Source organism: Ambystoma mexicanum, chromosome 6q (genome assembly GCF_040938575.1).
Source record: "Ambystoma mexicanum isolate Mex_15411 chromosome 6q, UKY_AmexF1_1, whole genome shotgun sequence".
Taxonomy (NCBI): domain Eukaryota; kingdom Metazoa; phylum Chordata; class Amphibia; order Caudata; family Ambystomatidae; genus Ambystoma; species Ambystoma mexicanum.
In genome coordinates this window covers 1,098,837,137-1,098,854,515 of record NC_090937.1, presented here as the reverse complement: position 1 = coordinate 1,098,854,515, position 17,379 = coordinate 1,098,837,137, and the positions used below count along the sequence as shown (strand labels likewise).

General features: G+C 50.4%; 1 protein-coding gene across 3 annotated transcripts in view; it reads left to right on the top strand.

The window, feature by feature from the left end:
* FIP1L1 (factor interacting with PAPOLA and CPSF1) overlaps positions 1-17,379 on the top strand; it is a 708,522-nt gene that overhangs the window by 370,766 nt on the left and 320,377 nt on the right. The gene's annotated exons all lie outside the window — the stretch shown is intronic.

The window sequence follows — 17,379 nt, the reverse complement described above, 5'->3', positions numbered from 1 at the left end:
CTACTGTCTCCATCCGGAACCCAGGGAAGCGGATTGTGAAATCCGCTTTGGTTTTTCCAAGCAAACTGTCCAGGATAGTCACAGTAGGTTGGCGGCGTGGCTAAAGGCCAATGCCTTTACCCTGTGCATCAAGCCGTACCGGCTGGTCCGAGGAGCGGGCTTCGAAGTCCTTTGTTTATTTGGTAATGCGCACTGAACCCTTAGGTAACTGGGCAAAAGAGGTACAAGGAAACTTGATGCTTAGTTGCACAATAATGACATACAGTTCACAGATACATAAGGCCAGTAAAGCAGGCAATACAGGCAGGTGCGGTGGGAATGTGCAGTCGGTTACATAAGGCGGGTATAAAGGGCATTTGAGCGGAGCCAGTTTAGAGTGTTATGCCTAAAGCTGAGATAGGACTGATTGGTTCTAAGGGCTAGAGTTAATGCTTTCTAGGACACTGCAGCTTTCACCGAGAAGCTACTTCCTCCAGTTTCAGTTAACTTGAACCTGGGTATCTCTAGACAGTGGGAGTTGGAGGGGCGGGTCGAAGTTGTCCTAACTATTCTTTCTGTAAGGTAAGGGGGAGGAGCATTGTAGAGACATTTGGAGGTTAGAGACCGTTTTTGAGGAGCATTTTGTCGCTTATTTTTAGCCAGTGGTATTCTCTTCTGATATTACATATAGGTTCTGAGTGGTATGTTTAGGGCTGTTGTAAGGGCATTGTTTTGTAACGTTTGTAATTTATCCAGGATATATTTGTTGGCTCCTAGATAGAGGGTGTTGCAGTAGTCCAATTTAGACACTAGGGCATTAGCAAGGGTGATGCAGCTAGCTGTAGTTAGAAATGGTCTGCAGGCTCTGATGAGCTTACAAGTGTAAGCGGTGGAAGATGCCAGGGAGTTAACTATTTTACTTAGAGTTAAGGTAGTCGAGGTAGAAACATAGGCTTTTTAACCTCTTTCACAACTTTGATTGTGTTGCCATCTAGATTAATTGCCGAGTAGTTGGAGTTCAGTTTTTTAGGTTGGCATCTGAGCCAAGGATCAGGATCTGTTTTCTCTTCATTCAGGCAGAGGCCATGATCTGCCATCCATGCCTGAATGAGGAGGTATATTGTATGCCGTATCCGAGACAGTTGCCTGAAAGGGGTATGAGGATCTGTGTGTCATCTGCATAGTTTGTGTAGGTGACACTCAGCATGTCCAACTTGTCAAATATGGGCTTGGTAAATATATTATACATAGTAGGCGAGACACACGATCCCTGTGGAACGCCACAGGTCGTCTGGAGCGGGTCTGCCGAAGCCGTAGGGAAAAACACTTTCACTGTTCTATTTTCTAGGAAGGACTGGACTCCGGCTATTGCATCACTTGAGAAGTGGGCAACCGATGCCAGGTTTTTGCACAAGACTGCATGGTCCACCAAGTCGAAGGCCCCCGACAAGTCAAGGAGCAGCAACATAGCAGTTTACCTTTTGTCTTTCAGCTGATCGATTTGGGTTTTTAGGTAGATTAGTGCTGTTTCCGTTCCATGTTGCGGCCTGAATCCGGATTGGCGGGAGCCTAGTAGGTGGTTAGTTTCGAGGTAGTTCTGAATTTGCAGGTAAACTACTCTATCGATTATTTTGAGAGGAACAGTACTGTGGTGATGGGTCTGTAATTAGTGGGGATGGCTGGGTCTAGAGTGTTTGAGCAGAGGTAGAACCCAGGACGTTTTTAGGTTACTTGGGACAGTGTTTGTCATTAAGGAGGCGTTGATCAGTTTTTGGATGAATGGCGCAAGGTCTCTTGCAGTGTCTTTTATTATTTGGGCAGGACAATTGTCACCCTGACAGACCGCTTCAGGGATGAGAACTTTCTCAGTTTCCTGAATGGTGACATTAGTGAGTTTGCATGGCGCTGGAATGTTGGTAGTTTCAGTAGGGGTGGTGGGTAGCGTCTCGGTGGTGAGCCGGGAAGCTTTTTTATTAGCAATTTTGACTTGGAGTGTAGTTGTTTTGTTGGTCAGGACAGTCTGAATGCTGGTACACCATTGTGTCTTTGGGTGCTTTGTCTAGTGGGGCGATGGAGATTCCAATTTTTGGAGGATCACGAAAAGTTCCTTTTTGTTGGAACTAGCCTTGGATATTCTTTCATTGAAGGTTTTTTTGGTACGAATTATTTTTTTGTAGTTATTTGCAAACTGGGTTAGTTGAAGTTTGTTTTCTGCCGATCGGGTGTGTTGCCAAAGGGCTTGTAGTTTTCTTTTTGGAGTCTTAGTTCTTTGAGGTGGGGTGTGAACCAGGCATTAAGGTGAGCCTTTTGTTTACTTGTACGTGATTTAATTGGTGCAATAATATCTAGGGCCTTAGTCATGGTATTGTTAAAAGCTTCAACTAGGATATTAGGGTCAGTGTTACTTGGTAGGATATTGAGGGGTGGTGGGAGGAAAGGAGGTAGTAGTTTGTCCTGTGTGGTGTTTTTTTGCATCTGGTAATTAGGGCTGGAGGCATAGTTATGACCTTTGGAGTTTGTTTATTGCTATGGAGAAATAAATCAAATAGTGAGTGGTCAGTCCACAGTTGCGGGATTATTTTGGTGATAGAAGTGGTACAGTTCAGGTCAGCTACCCAGTCAAGGGTAGCTGACCTGAACTTTTTGGGTAAATCCGTAATCTGAGAGGATGGTCGCTATGGACAGAGCCTGTTTGTCCTCCCTGTCATTGAAGCCAAGTTTGAAATTGCCCAGAGGTTTTAGTGTTTGCTATGAGATTAGATGGGTCCTCCTCAAAGGTGCCATCAGCCCTGGAAGTCAATATAGTAAGTAGATGGTTAAGGTGCGGCAGCTGGATATGGGCCGTTTGGCGGCAAGTGTTTCGCAGGACTTAAGTTGTGGTGGAGTCATAAGTCTTAAGGCAAGGTTGGTTTTTGCTATGATTGCTAAGCCTCCACCTCTAGCATTAGGTCTGTCCAATCTAAGTATCTACCTAGCATAAGGGCAGGACCTGCTGCGTCGTGCAGCCATGATTCCGTGACCGCTAGGATATCCAGGTCATCAGAGGATAGGTCATCTATTTCAGTAGCATGAGCCACTAGAGATCTTGCATTGATGAGCACTCCCAAGATAGTGGTCGAGTTGTTAGTCTCTAAAGGACTGGTAGGGCCTGATCTGGGTTGATTGGTTGTGGTGCGGGATTTCATGGAGTGGTAGGCTGGGTTCAGCGATTTAGGCTGGTCGTTCTCGAGGTCTGAACTAGGTAACAGTTCATGGCCTGGAGCAGTGGTATTGTAGTTGAGGATGGAGTTTAGGTTTGAGTTGTTGTTAGTTCTGGGTTCTTAGAGACAGGGTAGTCTAGCGCGAAGTCTGCTATTTCTATCGGGTAGGGGACTGGGTGAGTTTTTTGCTTCTGACATTATGTAGATAAGTAGGATCAGTAGTAGAGAAATCAAGTCTTTCTGGTGCACATAATTAATCAACAAGTGTATGTTGTTGGGAGGTATCTGTCTAAGCACTATGCATATGGGCACATTTGGCAGAAGGTGAAAACAAGGTGTAACTTAGTGAGACACTATGCAATTGGGCACATGGGTTAAGAGATGAGCACAAGATACCTTGGTAGAAGGCACAGCAAGTAAGAATTAGTCTAAATGCATTGTGCGCAGTTCACTTAGATTGAGGGCGCTCCATCCTGGGGGCCCAAGAAAAGGCCAAGCACTTTATTTTTATTTATTTGCATTTGTATAGCGCACTTGCAGCCTGGGGGCATCGAGGCGCTGTTACAAGAATTTGTAGGAATTTTGATTCAAAGGTTAGACAGGTGACCAGAGGTCTTTTGGTTATACAAATATAAATAGTTACATACAGATGCATGATACGAGGCTTACTGTTACAGATGATAACATTTTCATTTCAAACAGAGCTTAGTTTTAAAAGCTTTGCGGAATGCTTGGTGGGTTTTGATCATTTTAATGTGAGGGTGGGGAGGGGAAGAAGTGTGTTCCAGTGGGTGGCGGCCAGAGTGAGAAAACTGGAGCCCCCAGCTCGCACTTTGTGCTTTTTTGGCGTGAGAATCGTGTTGGAGTAGCACTTCCTTAAGGGTCTTGTGGCAGTGTGCTTGTTGATTCTTTGGGTCAGGTAAGGGGGAGCAAGTTCATGGAGACACTTGTGGGTGAGGGCAAGGGTTTTGAAGACTATTGTCTTTGACCGGGAGCCAGTGGGCCTGTCTTCTCACTTCGGAAATGTGGTCTTTTCTAGAGATCCCTGTGGCTGCCCTTAGTGCGTTATTTTGGGCTAACTGGAGTTTGGTCGTGTTTTTGTTGGAGGTCCCAACTAGTAGGCCATTGCAGTAGTCCAGCCTCGATCCAATTTTTGCCCTGGCAATGGTGAAGCAGTTCTGGCGTGACGGGAAGGGTCTGGCAGCTTTGAGAACTTAAGAGTAGTAGTCTGAGGCGATGGCATTAACCTGTCTAGCCATAGACAGATCAGAGTCCAGGTAGACTCAGTGTCTTAACATTGTTGGAGACCTTGATGGGAATATTGTAAAAGGTGAAAGATGCGTACTGTTCAGAGGTTACCCAATGTAGAGGATGATCCTTTGAGTAGAAGTTCTGTTTTTTCACTTTGAGGCATCTGCTATCCAATATTGGATAGTGGAGTAAATGGTGGCAAGTGTATTTGTATCCGCTAGGTAGTCCTCCGTGAGCGGGATGAGTACCTGTCATCCACATAGTTGGTATACGATATGCACAGGGAGTCAATGATGCTGAACAGGGGCCTTGTGAAGAGGTTGTAAGCACTGCAAGTCCGTCGGTCATAGCACAAGCAAGTCCCACAATGGGCAGGGCACACTACTCTTCACCATCTGATTCCAGCTCTTCCTCCGAGGAAATCTGCTAACCCTGGGAAGCTGGAGAACAAGGCGCAGGGAAAGGAGTCCGACCTGCACCTGAAGGCCCAGGCGACGAGTGTAAGTCAGCCTTGACGATGGAGCTGGTGGCCGCAGCCCTCTCTAAGGCAAAAGGGGCTGACCCGGTTCAGGGGCCCCGGCGGTGCCCAGAGTGTATCTGCCTCAGAGGCAGGAGGCCTTGGCCACGCTGGTGGAGACGACGCCGGAGGAGAGGATGCCATCCCCGAGTCTGACCCCTCAGGATCCAAAAAGTGGTGGAGGGGGGGGGGGGGGTGGGAGGCTTGACCGTGCTCCAGGGCACAGATATTTCTTCCTTGAATGAGGAGGACCTGGTGTCTGTTCACACGGTGCTGGAGGACATGGGGAACGACGACTGTGGGAACGCAGAGGAGGGGCGACAGAGGAAATGCTGACGAGGGCGCTGGGCCCAGCAAGCCTATTCCCCTGACACCTCCAAGGGACGTTTTGCTGGACATCTTTTCAACCCTCCACACGTTGGTGTCAGAAATCCAGAAGAGGATGCCGACGAAACATCTGGCCCCGGCAACACTGGGCCAGGCCCCGTCAAAGAGGAGACCGCACCCTACACCGCCACATCAACCTCAGCACATGCTGAACCCCCTCTCCACCATGGGATATGGGGATGGACACTGTGACTACGGACACTGTTTCTCCACCACAGCGAGCTTCTCCCCTGGACGAAGTGGGGTTGTTCCATGCCATGTTAGCCACAGCGTCTGAGCTCTTTCAGCGGGTACCAAGAAAAGTTTCCTTTACACACGGTGTGAGGTCAAGAGGAAGACCACTCTGGCTGTGCCTCTCCTGCACAATGTTCAGGACGAGGGCCTGGCGTTTGAGAAAACCTGCCTCCGCCCTGGCCAAGAGGGATAGGCTGGAGAAAAAGTACTATGTGCCGGAGTCCACACCCAAGTGCCTACATTCGCAGCCTTCTCTTGACACTGGTCTCGGCAGCAAGAAAGAAGTAATCTAACCCCCAGTCTTCAGCCTCCATTCCTCCATACAGTGAAGGGATGAAGTTTGATGCCATAGGTAGGAAAATGATCTGCTTGGCGACAACAGTCCAGCAGCTAACGCGCTTGCAATCCTGGCCAGATGCAGCAGGGAGCTGTGGAAGAAGATGGCCCTGCTGCTGGATTTTCTTCCAGACAAGCAGGGCGAGGTAGCATCAGACCATGCCTTCACTGTGGCCCTGGACATCGTGGACACAGGTTTCCGCCAGATGGGGAACAGTGTCTGCCTAGGTCGTGGTGGCTGGTTGAAAGCTTCAACTTCCGTCGGGAGGTTCAGACGAGGGTGCTGGACATGCCCTTCGAAGGGGACAACCTTTTTGGGAAGGGTGTTGACCAATTGTTGCAGGCCATTAAGATAAACACAGAGAAGGCCCGCTGTCCTGGTCATGCTTCAGCAACATCATCCGTCCTTTCGTGCCTCAGCAGGGATATCCAGCAGATCTTCGGAGGGCTTCAGTGGGGATCCTCTGTGTACTGCAAACTGTCTCGTTCCAAGGCTTTCGGTGGATGGGTCAGGTGCTCCCAAGGTGGCACGCAGTGCCCTGAAGCAAGATTGACCCGCTTGGGACGTCCGGCCCTGACCTAGTCACCCCAGTGGGAGGCCGGCCGGCGGGCTTCGTCCGTGAGTGGGGAAAGATCTCCGACTGATGGGTGCTGGATGCGCTCGCCCACGGATACACTCTGGAATTCCAAAGAAAATGTCAGCGGATGCCACCGGTGGACCGGCAGAAGCAGCTCATCCCTCAGTAAGTACGTGCCATGATATGAAAAGGGGCAATGAAGCTGGTTTACAAAGCGGCTCCTGAGTCTACTCCAGATACTTCTTGGTAAAGACTGAGGGGCTGGAGGCCCATTCTAGACCTGCAGCGCCTCAACAAATCTCCAGTCACAGAAATTCAGGATGGTCACATTGTAGCTTGTGCTCGGCCAACTGGAGGAAAGACTTCCTGACATCACTGGATCTGGGGGACACTTACTTCCATGTCCCCATTCACAAAAAACATTGGAAATTCTTGCTGTCAGTAGTGCAGGAAAAGCAATTCAAGGCTCACCTTCGGACTGAAGTCGGCGCTCGCCGTGTTTAGGAAGTGCCTGGCATCGGTGGCGGCCCATCTGCGTCTGCAGGGAATACATGTGTACCTGTACCTCGACAACTGGCTCTTCCGGGCCAGGTCAAGGGAAATGGCCCTGGAACACATGGAGAGGACTGTCCGGCTGCTGACGGATCTGGGGTTATCGGTCACCTATCTAAAGTCCTGCTTGATACCATCGCAGAATGCAGTATTACTAGTGGCCATACTCAACACGGTTGCCTGTCTGGCAGCTCCCTTGGACGAGCAGATGGCGGCCCTGCTAGGCAAGGTGCAACGCCTGTTGTCGCTTAACTGCCGCAGTGCGGACCATCAATTCGCTGCGCAGCATGATGTCCTGCATTTATCTGATTCGACTCTGCAAGTTGCGGATGTGACCCCTTAAGGAATTCCTGGACGCTTGGTGGATTCAGTTGTCTGGAAGCTTTACAGACAAGATTACTCTCGACGAGGAGTTTTATTGAGCGATAAGGTGGTGGGGCGTGCGCTTTGTCTCCGGGGGCACGGATTTCCAGAGCTCACTGTACCAGGAGACAGTCACCACAGATGCTTCCCTGGAGTTCTGGGCAGCCCACACCAGACATCTCCACGCCAGAGTCCTGTGGCTGCTGGAGAAGACACTACACATCAACGTCCTGGAACTACGGGCTGTGTTTTGGGCCCTCAAATTGTTCCTTCCGTCCCTGAAGGGCAAGGTGGTGAGTCTTCACAGACAATACCACCACGATGGTCTGCATCAGGAAGCAGGGGAACCAGATCCGCAGCGCTCTCCAGAGAGGCGCAGGAATTGTGACACTGACTGATCGCCCATGAAATGTTCCTCATTCATTTCCACTTGGCGGGGGTCAAGAACTCCTTTCCAGCGGGCAGTTGGAGGGGTGGAGGTTGTCAAGAACATGACAGCCGACTCACTCGGCTGTTCTTTCAACAAGTGGGAGCTTCGATGGGATGAAATTGGCAGCCCTTAATGGGGCAGACCCCAGAACAATATGTTTACGACAGCTACTAATTCCAAATGCAAGAAATTCACCAGCAGTTTACACCAGCCGTGGAGCATGGGGGACGTTTTTTCCTTCTCGTGGGAAGGCCTGTTCCTGTACGCGTTCCCTCCATTGCCTCTCCTGTTGCAAGTCCTCAATCAACTCAAACTGTGCCGATGCAGGAAGATCCTAGTCGCCCCAGCGTGGCCACGGCAGATTTGGTTCCTGGAACTCCTCAGCCTGTCAACGTCACCTCCAGTCAAGCTGCCAGTGGTCGGATCTGCTCACCAGAGGAACGATCGTGCATCACAACGCAGGATCGCTGAACCTGAAGGCTTGATTCCTGCAGCCTTAAGAGTTTGGTGGGTCTGAGTTGCTGGCGGACTGCATGTAGGTCCTTGCCTGGGCTAGAGCGTGGTCGACCCTTAAGTGCTACGGGCACAAGTGGTAGCATTTTGCTTCGTGGTGCCGGTTGCAGAAGATTAACCCGTTGAGTGTCACGGCCCCGCAGATTCTTCCATACTTGTTGTCCTTGGCCAAGGTGGGGCTGGAGCACGCCTCTATCAAGGTGCATCTGGCGGCTATCTCCCACCACACCAGGTCTCCATGACGGTCTACTCTTTGGTCCCACCGTCTCGTCAGGAGTTCCTCAAAGAATTTGTTCCCTCCCGCCGGTGAAGGTGCCTGCTCCGTCGTTAGAACTCAACGTGGTATTGAGAAGGCTCATTGGGGGGCCCCCTTCGAGCCTGTGCGTCAGGCACCTCTCATGGGGAAACTGCTTTTCTCGTGGCCATCACCTCTTCCAGGAGGATAGGTGAGATCCAGGCCTTATCTTTTCATGACACGAGGGTGGTGCTGCAGATGTGCCCCTCCATGCCGAAGGTTGTCAGAATTCCCCCTCAAAAAGCCTTTGGTGTTTGTTCTTTCTGAAACCTTTGTTGCTGGGTGAAAGGACTTTGCACTTGCTGGATGTGCCTCGTGCTCTGAAGTTTTGTGGCATGCAAAACGCGTTTCAGGAAGAAGTATCAACTATTCGTGAACTTTGGTCCTGTCAACCATGGGAAGGCCTTGTCCAAGCCTTCAATCTCCAGGTGGCTCTCCGGCTGTTTCACACATCGGTTGGCAAACTGAATGCTGCCCGGCCGTCTGAGAGCCCATTCCACCAGAGCAATTGCTGCAACGACGTTCCTGTCTGGTGTGCCTGGGCTGGAAATCTGTTGGGCTGGACATCTGTTGGGCTGCACATGGCAGTCCATGCAACACCTTCACAAGAGTATACTGTGACGACAGGGATTCCAGGGTCGGCCAAGCAGTGCTACGCAACCTGTTGGCTTGACGGTGAGCCTGTTCCGGAGGTTAGAGTAATTGCTTCTGTTGAGCCTTGCCACCTCCCGTGGTTGTGTAATGTTGCACTGCTATCTATTTATTAATGGGCATGTGAATCCATGCCAGACCCCATGCTGGAGAAGGAACAAGTTACTTACTGTAACTATTGTTCTCCAGCATGGGTCTGGCATGGATTCACATGCAAACCCTCCCGCCGTCCCCTCTGCGGCTCATACTGCCACTTTACACGCTTACCAAATCTGAAGATGGCTACCAGAAGAGGGGCTTGGGGAGAGGGCAGTCATTGGCTGGGGGGCAGTATGACCCAGAACTCAGTGATTGATTTAGAGGAGAAAGACAGTTTGTAAGTGCAAGTGAAACTGTTTTTTCTTTTTACCAAGGATTCCCAGCCTGCCTGGAAATATTCATGAGCATGTGAATCCATGCCAGACCCATGCTGGAGAACACAAGTTACAGGAAAGTAACTTGTTCGTTTGTTACGGTGTGCATCTGTGAACACTGCTGGCATCAGAGGGGTGTTGATATGGAGGGGTCTTGTATTCGGGTCAGTGTTTATGTGCACCTATCGAGAGTCTAGAGTGGGTGAGGGTTTAAAGAGGGAGGGAGGGAAAAGCACTGGTTTGAGGGCCTTTATGAATGCCAGGTGATTGTCAATATTGTGAATATGCAGACCGTAGAGTCTGCACGAGTTGTACTGGGACTACTAGGAGAAATGCTGTGCCAGATCTGAGGGTCCTTGAGGGGTGGTAGTGGGCGACTCATTTCCAGCCCTGTGTTCTGTATGGTCTGGTGGGTCATGAACATGGCTTTAAAGGTAGTGCATCTTTAATAGGGAGCCAATGGAGGACTCTGTGTAGGGCTGATGTGTTTTATGGGAGATAGGTTAATGAGCAGGCAGACTGCAGCTTTTAGGATTCTTTGCAGTTTTCCTCAGTCTGCCTGCCATTTGTTACAAAGCGAACACCATTTAAATTCTGCTGGTTTTGGAACAGCAAATTACCCTGGAAAGAGGCACATTGCCAGTGCAATCTGTGCCTCCCTTGTGACCACAAGGCCTGTAAGCTTTTTTGTCCCAAAACATTGACTGCGCACCAGGCGGTAGGCAGCCTACCCTATGCAAGCAGTTACCCACTCGCATTGGACTAGAAGTCTGTCAGCAGTCATGGCTCCGATTTGGAAGCCATGCAGTGGAACCTATGCGTTTTTGCATGCCCATCCTTGGCCCTGACAAGCATGCCTCCAGGTGTGCAATATGGAAATCGCACCCCTGTGTCGAGTACACACACACACTACACCTGAAGACACAACCCCTATGGTTTCCTTGACTGATCTGCAGAGAAAGCCTTCGACACCTGCAGGCTTGTCAAAATTCAGGGCCTACTGAAACTCAGTTCAGCATTTTAGGCAAAGTGTGTATGCAGTACCCTTCGGGACCACTACACACAACTAGGACTACATGTGTAAGCAAACCAACCTTTGGTATATGTCTATACTACACAGTTTTGGTTGCGGAGATGAGCAGCCAGGCTTATCTCAAGAGGGGAATGTGAGCAGTAATGTTACACAGAGGTCTACAATCACAAGTGTTCAAATCAACTCTTACACTCAAGGTTTCTTTGATAAATACTTATTAATTTATGTCAGTTATAAAACATTAATAAGGAGACAATATAATCACACACAAATATACTTCAATACTATTGCAGAATACTTTTCAAGAGGAGTAAAAGGCAGATTATTAGAACATGAAGGGTTACAACTATTCTTACAGTGCAAATACTTAGAGTTCACCAGAAATCTATTCGATAGGCTAGGCCAAAGTCAATGGGCTAAAGTCTTGGATAGGAGAAAGTGCTTCTGGTAGGTAAACGGTAAAGCCTCTGCATAAGTTTTTGGAAGTAGTTTGTGAAAAGAAGAATCATATGTTGGGTCACAAGCTGATTAGGCCTGCGAGTTGCAAAAGTTTCAAGCACTTTCACTGCGAGAGGTAAGTACTCTTTAGTCTTATTTCACAGTACCTTACAATGAAAAGAGATGCAGCTGAAGACTTCTGTTCTTGGCAGTTCCTGCAGATCTCGCTGTTCCTGTGCCTCTGTCGTGGGGACAAGAGGGAGGATGTCGGGGGGAGGAGGGGGGGGGGGGAGACTCCTGCACTGGGACTGGTCAAGCTAGCACTTGGCAAACTTCAATTTCGGTGGCTGTGAGTAGAGCACACAAACTGGTGTCCCTCTCTCTGGTTCTACGGTTTCCTGCAGCAACTCTGAGGAAATTCTACCAGCTCCGAGATAAGTGTCCAGGTGGTTTACTTGTGAGTTGATTGGTCCCACCAACTCAAAGGTAGAAGTCGTCCTTGCAGGGGCTATTTTGTCGATGTGAACTTGGCGATTCGGACCTGCAGCAGGGCTTCACCGGGCAAACCACAACGGTCCAGGAGTTGCAGCAGCCGTCCACTTCAAGTTCTTCTTTGATTCCTTTGTTCCATTGGTCAACTTTGCCTTCCAAGCCAAGAGTATCCTTTTATTCGGTTCTCTCCCATTCATTCCAGCTTAGCTGCCACTCACCCAGCAGGGTGGCTGTCCTTGCAAGACAGTCAGCCAGCCAATCACGCCAGAGTGCATTTGGGTCTCCTAGGAGACTAAGCAAAGCAAAGGGAATTTCGGTTACCTCCCTCTCTTCCTGCCCACCCCAGACACTCTGGCATCAGAGGCGGTCTTCACTCCTGAAGCCTGCCAAAGGTGAATGAACAAAGAGACCAAACCTGGTTTGGGTGCAGAGCAAAACTCTAGAAGGCCCTTTCCACAAGGAAATGGCGAAAAAAGACCACAACCTGTTTTTAGAGGGGGCTCAGACGCCATCTTGAAAAACATGGCTCCTGCAATTTAACGCTACCGGCGCTTGCGGTCAGGAGAAATCATGGTAGTTGTAAAACCACTGCCACCAGCCATTCTGAGAGGAAAGGGTAGAATTTGACTGCTACAGGAGTACCTAGACATAGGGGATACTAAGCAACCCCTCCAGCATTCTATAGGAAGATTGATTGTGCTGGCTCTAGGAATTTAAAAGACTAGTAAAGTCAATTTCACTTAACTTACTCTGGGAAACAGTAGTTTATCCCAGAGAAGGTATTTAAACCTTGGGAAAGTCTGAAAAGTTTTCCCTGTGCCACCGCACTGAGGGTGCTGTGTGACACAAATGAAAAGATGCCTATTGAGTTGGTTAGACTCCATAACCAAAAGAAACAAACACAGAAAAACAATTAGAATTAAGTCTCCAAGGTAGAGAATTTAGCACATTTCTGAGAATTTTCCCTAACACGGCGTGCTTTGCGCACCCTTCATCGCAGCATTGACTTCTTCTTTGGTGGGCGTTCCCAATACATTTTTGGCCCTCTATGCAGTAGTGTCCAAAGACGCATCGAAACGGACCCATTCTGCCAAAACGCTCACAAAGCTTCTGGTGAAGCTCTCTAAAGCCTGTTTACAGGGTTCTCACCCTAAAAAGGCCTTCCCGCTACCGGAGGGATATTCTCCAGCCTTCCCCCTTCCATCTAAGGCCCTGCAGCAGGATCATGTTCCATCTGCCCAGCCCATCACGCCTCTGGGTGGACTAGAGATCGGGCCAGTTCGCTGTTATAGTCGAGACATATGTCTGTGAATTCCTGTCCTATTCCTCTGAAGTCCACTATGCTCCTTTCACCAGGTACTCAATTTGCATCCCTGGATGAACGTCCACAGCAACCTTCTGTAGATGTTCCTGGATGACCTGACCAGGACATCTTTAATGTCCATGACACAGGTATAAGCCACTAACTTGGGTAGTTACCCAGTGGGAGACTACACAACCCTTTTGGTATTGGGTAACCCACATATTTGTATAGGCCTGTACTACACAAGTTGGTAGTGTATGAGCAACCAGGCTTATCTCAAGAGGGCTAAATGTGAGCTGTATCAATGAAATCCACCAATATAAGTAGCCAAGTAACAATTACACAAGGTTTTAGTTATAAATAATTAACAGTTTAAATGAGCATTATTTAAAAAGGGCAATATATGTAGCAATCAATACACTTTAAAATACTTTTTTAGAATCCACACAAAGCAAGTAGATACTCTTTAGGGATGCTTCATACGCACTTCCTGCACCCTGAGGTGACTTCACTAACTAGGACAGTATTGTCATTTATATTACTTAGGCACTTTGTAAATTCTGAGGTTGGTAGAAGGGAAAGGTTAAGGGAAAGAAAATCTGAAACAGGTACTCGGAGCATGTGAGCACTTTCAAATCTTCCAATCAAGTACCTTTTCCAGCAATTTTAGTTTTAAAACCAATACATCACCTATGAGGGACAGTAAGTATCAGTCAAATGGATGAAGAGTCTGCGTGGAGCCAGGACAGCCAATGTCAATTGGAGCAGTCTATGGAGAGTCTAGTTAGAAAGACGACCACGGGCTGGAGGCACCTTCTTGACCTACGACGACTCAACAAGTACATAAAGTCCCAGTTCAGGATGGTCACGTTTCAATATGTGCTCGGCCAACTGGAGGCAGAGATTTTCTGTCATCGTTGGATCTAGAGGATGCCTACTTCCACGTCCCCATTCATGTAAAACATTGCAAGTTCTGCGCTTCGTTCAAGGGAAGCACTACCAGTTCAAGGCTCTCCCCTCCAGACTGAAGTCAGCGCCCGGAGTCTTTACGAAGTGCCTGGCTGCGGTGGCGGCCCATCTGAGACTACAAGGAATTCATGTGCACTCATACCTTGGCTGGCTCATCCAGGACAAGTTGAAGGATGTCACTGTTGATCACACAGAGGACCGTCCAGCTGCTGACTGATCTGGGTTTCTCTGTGAACTATGCAAAATCCTACTTGACTCCACCGCAGAAAGTGCTGTTCCTGGGGTCCATGCGCAACATGGTATCCTGCCTAGCGGCTCTGTCGGAGGAGAGGATGGTGGCCATTTTGGGCAAGGTGCAACGGCTGTTGGCACTTAAGATCGCCACGTTGAGAACCATCAAGTCGCTGCTCGGCATGTCGTCATGCATCTTACTGCCCGACTCAGCAGGTTGCGAATGCAACCGCTCCAGGAATTCCTGGACTGCTGTTGGATCCAGGTGGCTGGAAGCTCCAAGGACAGGATTGTGCTCCGAGTTCCGTGGAGCGATAAGGTGATGGGGCATCACCGCGGCACAGACTTCCAGTGCCCTCCAAACCAGAAGACTGTCACGACTGACACTTCCCTGGAGGGGTGGGGAGCACATACTGGATGTCTCCACGCCAGAGGCCTGTGGCTGCTGGAGAAGATACTACACATCAACGTCCTGGAACTACGGGCTGTTTTGGGCTCTTAAGTCATTTCTTCCATCTCTCGAGGGCAAAGTGGTGAGGGTCTTCATGCACAATACCACTATGATGTTTTACGTCTAGAAGCAGGGGGGCATCAGATCCCCAGTGCTCTCCATAGAGGCGTTGGAGCTGTGGCACTGGGCTGTCGCCCAGGGGTATGTGCATCTTTCCTTTCCACCTGGCAGCATTCAAGAACTGTCGTCGACTCCCTCAACAGGGAGCTACGCTTTTGCCACAAGTGGGAGCTTCAGTAGGATCAAGTGGACAACCTTTTCCTCAGGGGCGGCAGTCCCCAGATCGATCTGTTTGCGACAGCGACTAACACCAAGTGCCGGAGGTTCGCGTGCTGGTTCCCCCAGCCAGGGAGCATGGGGGATGCATTCTGCTTCCCTTGAGAAGGCTTGTTCCTATACGCGTTGCCGCTGCTACGAGTCACCAGCAAATCTGGTACCTGGACCTTCTCAGCATGTTAACGTCCCTTCCAGTCAAGCTACCAGTGGTTGCTGATCTTCTCGCTAGGGTAGGAGACTCAATCCTGCAACGTGACCCAGGATTGCCGAACCTGAAGGCCTGGCTCCTGCAGTATTAGAGGTTGGTGGTAACAAGCTGCCTGCGGACTGTAGGAAGGTCCTCGCCACGGCCACAAAGTCGTAGACTCAGAATTGTTGGACACAAATGGAAGTGCTTCATGATTTAGTGCAGGTCGCAGAAGATTAACATTCTGAGGGTCACAACTCCCCAAGTCCTTCCATACTTGTTGTCTCTGGCTAAGTCTGGGCTGGCACATGCCTCCATCAAGGTGCATCTGGCGGCCATCACCCACTGCACCAGGTCCTCAGGATGGCCTTCTCTTTGGTTGCACCGTCTAGTGAAGGAGTTAATCGAAGGACTGTTCCGTTCATTCCCGCTGGTTAAGGTGCCTGCCCCAGCGTGGGAACTTCAACGTGGTACGGACTAGGGTCATGAGGGGGCGGGGGCACCATAAGAGCCGATGCATGAAGCTCCACTAAAGTTCCTGTCTTGGAAGACCGCTTTCCTTGTGGCCATCACCTCTGCCAGGAGAGTGGGGGAGATCCACGCCCTGTCCTGCGAGCAGTCTAACTTGACTTTCCACGAGACTACGGTGGTGCTGCGGATGCACCCCTCACTCATGACCAAGGTTCTGCCGGAATTTTATCTCAACGAACCCTGTGTTTTTTCTAACGCCTACTCTTACTTCCCCTTTAAATTTAGGGGTGCGAGCATGCGCTCACCTGACTCCGCCCACTGGCACCACTCCTCAGTCCCTTTTTCTGCATCGACTGGAACAGCCAGATTTCACCAGCGCTCTTGGCTTTTGGCCATCTTGTCTTGTCTTCTAGATACTTGGTCCTTCGACACCACGTTCCTCCCCGGCACATGTCGACTTCGGGCTTCAGCAGGTGTCCAGCCTGCGAGGGGCTCTTCCCCACATCAGACCCCCACGCCCTTTGCCGCGGCCGCCGCCGCGGCCCCGACCAAGGCTGGGAAGGTTGCTCAGCGTTCAACTCCTTGAAACCTCGGGCACTGAAGAACAGGCTAGCTAGGTGGAGAGCGCTCTGCCAGACGTCACCTAAGGACATTGTCTACCTTTTTGTTTGCAGCCTAATGTAAGGCCTCTATTCACTATTGCACCCCGCATGGGCTACTCCTTTCCAAAGAAGCACCTGACTGGGAGGGGCTTGTTGGGCTCTAGTACCAGCACACGTACCGAGGCTAGTCAAGCTACCGGTCTTGCGTCCGAGGGGGTCTCTGGGTCCTCCCGGTATTGGTGCTGAGGGACTGCACGGTTCTTGTACTGGCGTTATTCCCTAACGGGCAACGCCCTAGTACCAGCATAATGTTCCAAAGAGCGTCTTCACGCAGCACTATAGGCAGGTCTGCCGAGGGCTCTCTGCCTTCCAGGACTCGGCCTGAGGTGCGGATAAGCCTTACGATCCAACATCAAGCGTCTTGGACAGGGCTGGTTCCAGCGAGCCAGGCACCAGGACTGGCATGTGGCACGCAGCTCCACAAAATGGCCACTCGTCCGATGCCTCCTCTTCAGAGCGGGTCGAAGGAGTCACAAGGTGGGACTGTGGTCAACCAGGTATGTGGCCTACAGCTTATTCATCAGCAGCACAGGGCAGGTTCACCCTGCATCCCAGACAGTGTGCCCTGGCCCCAGGAGCCCGTAGCCACTCCATCTATATATCCTGCCACCTCCTCAGCCTCCGTAGATGGGTTCTTCGAAAGGTTTCTTGCGCTGATGCGAACACCCTAGATGGAATATATCCTTTGGGATGCTATCGGGGACATGCTCCCTCAGGTCGCCCCACTGGTTCCCTGCAATTCCTCCAATGGCTCTGGTGCCTCAGGCCCCTGCGCTTCCCACGCTTCCTGCTCCGGCCCCTGCGCCACCGGCGGTACACTCGGTTCCACAGGCTCTGGTTCCCACACAGCAGCCCACGGCAACCCAGTACCCCTCCACCAGTTCTGGATCCTTCGAGCACTCTGGCAGACAGACTACGAGGACCCCGACACCAACATCAACGAAGGCCTTCCACAGACGCCTTGCGGCCCTGGCAGAATACCTGGGCCTTCCTCAGCCCGAGGTTGAGCAGCCCGAGGAGCGGATCCTGCCAGTACTTGCGCTAAGGCCCCCCTCCAAGACGGGGATCCCGATGCAGAAGAACGTTGTTACCCTGGCCATGAAGGGG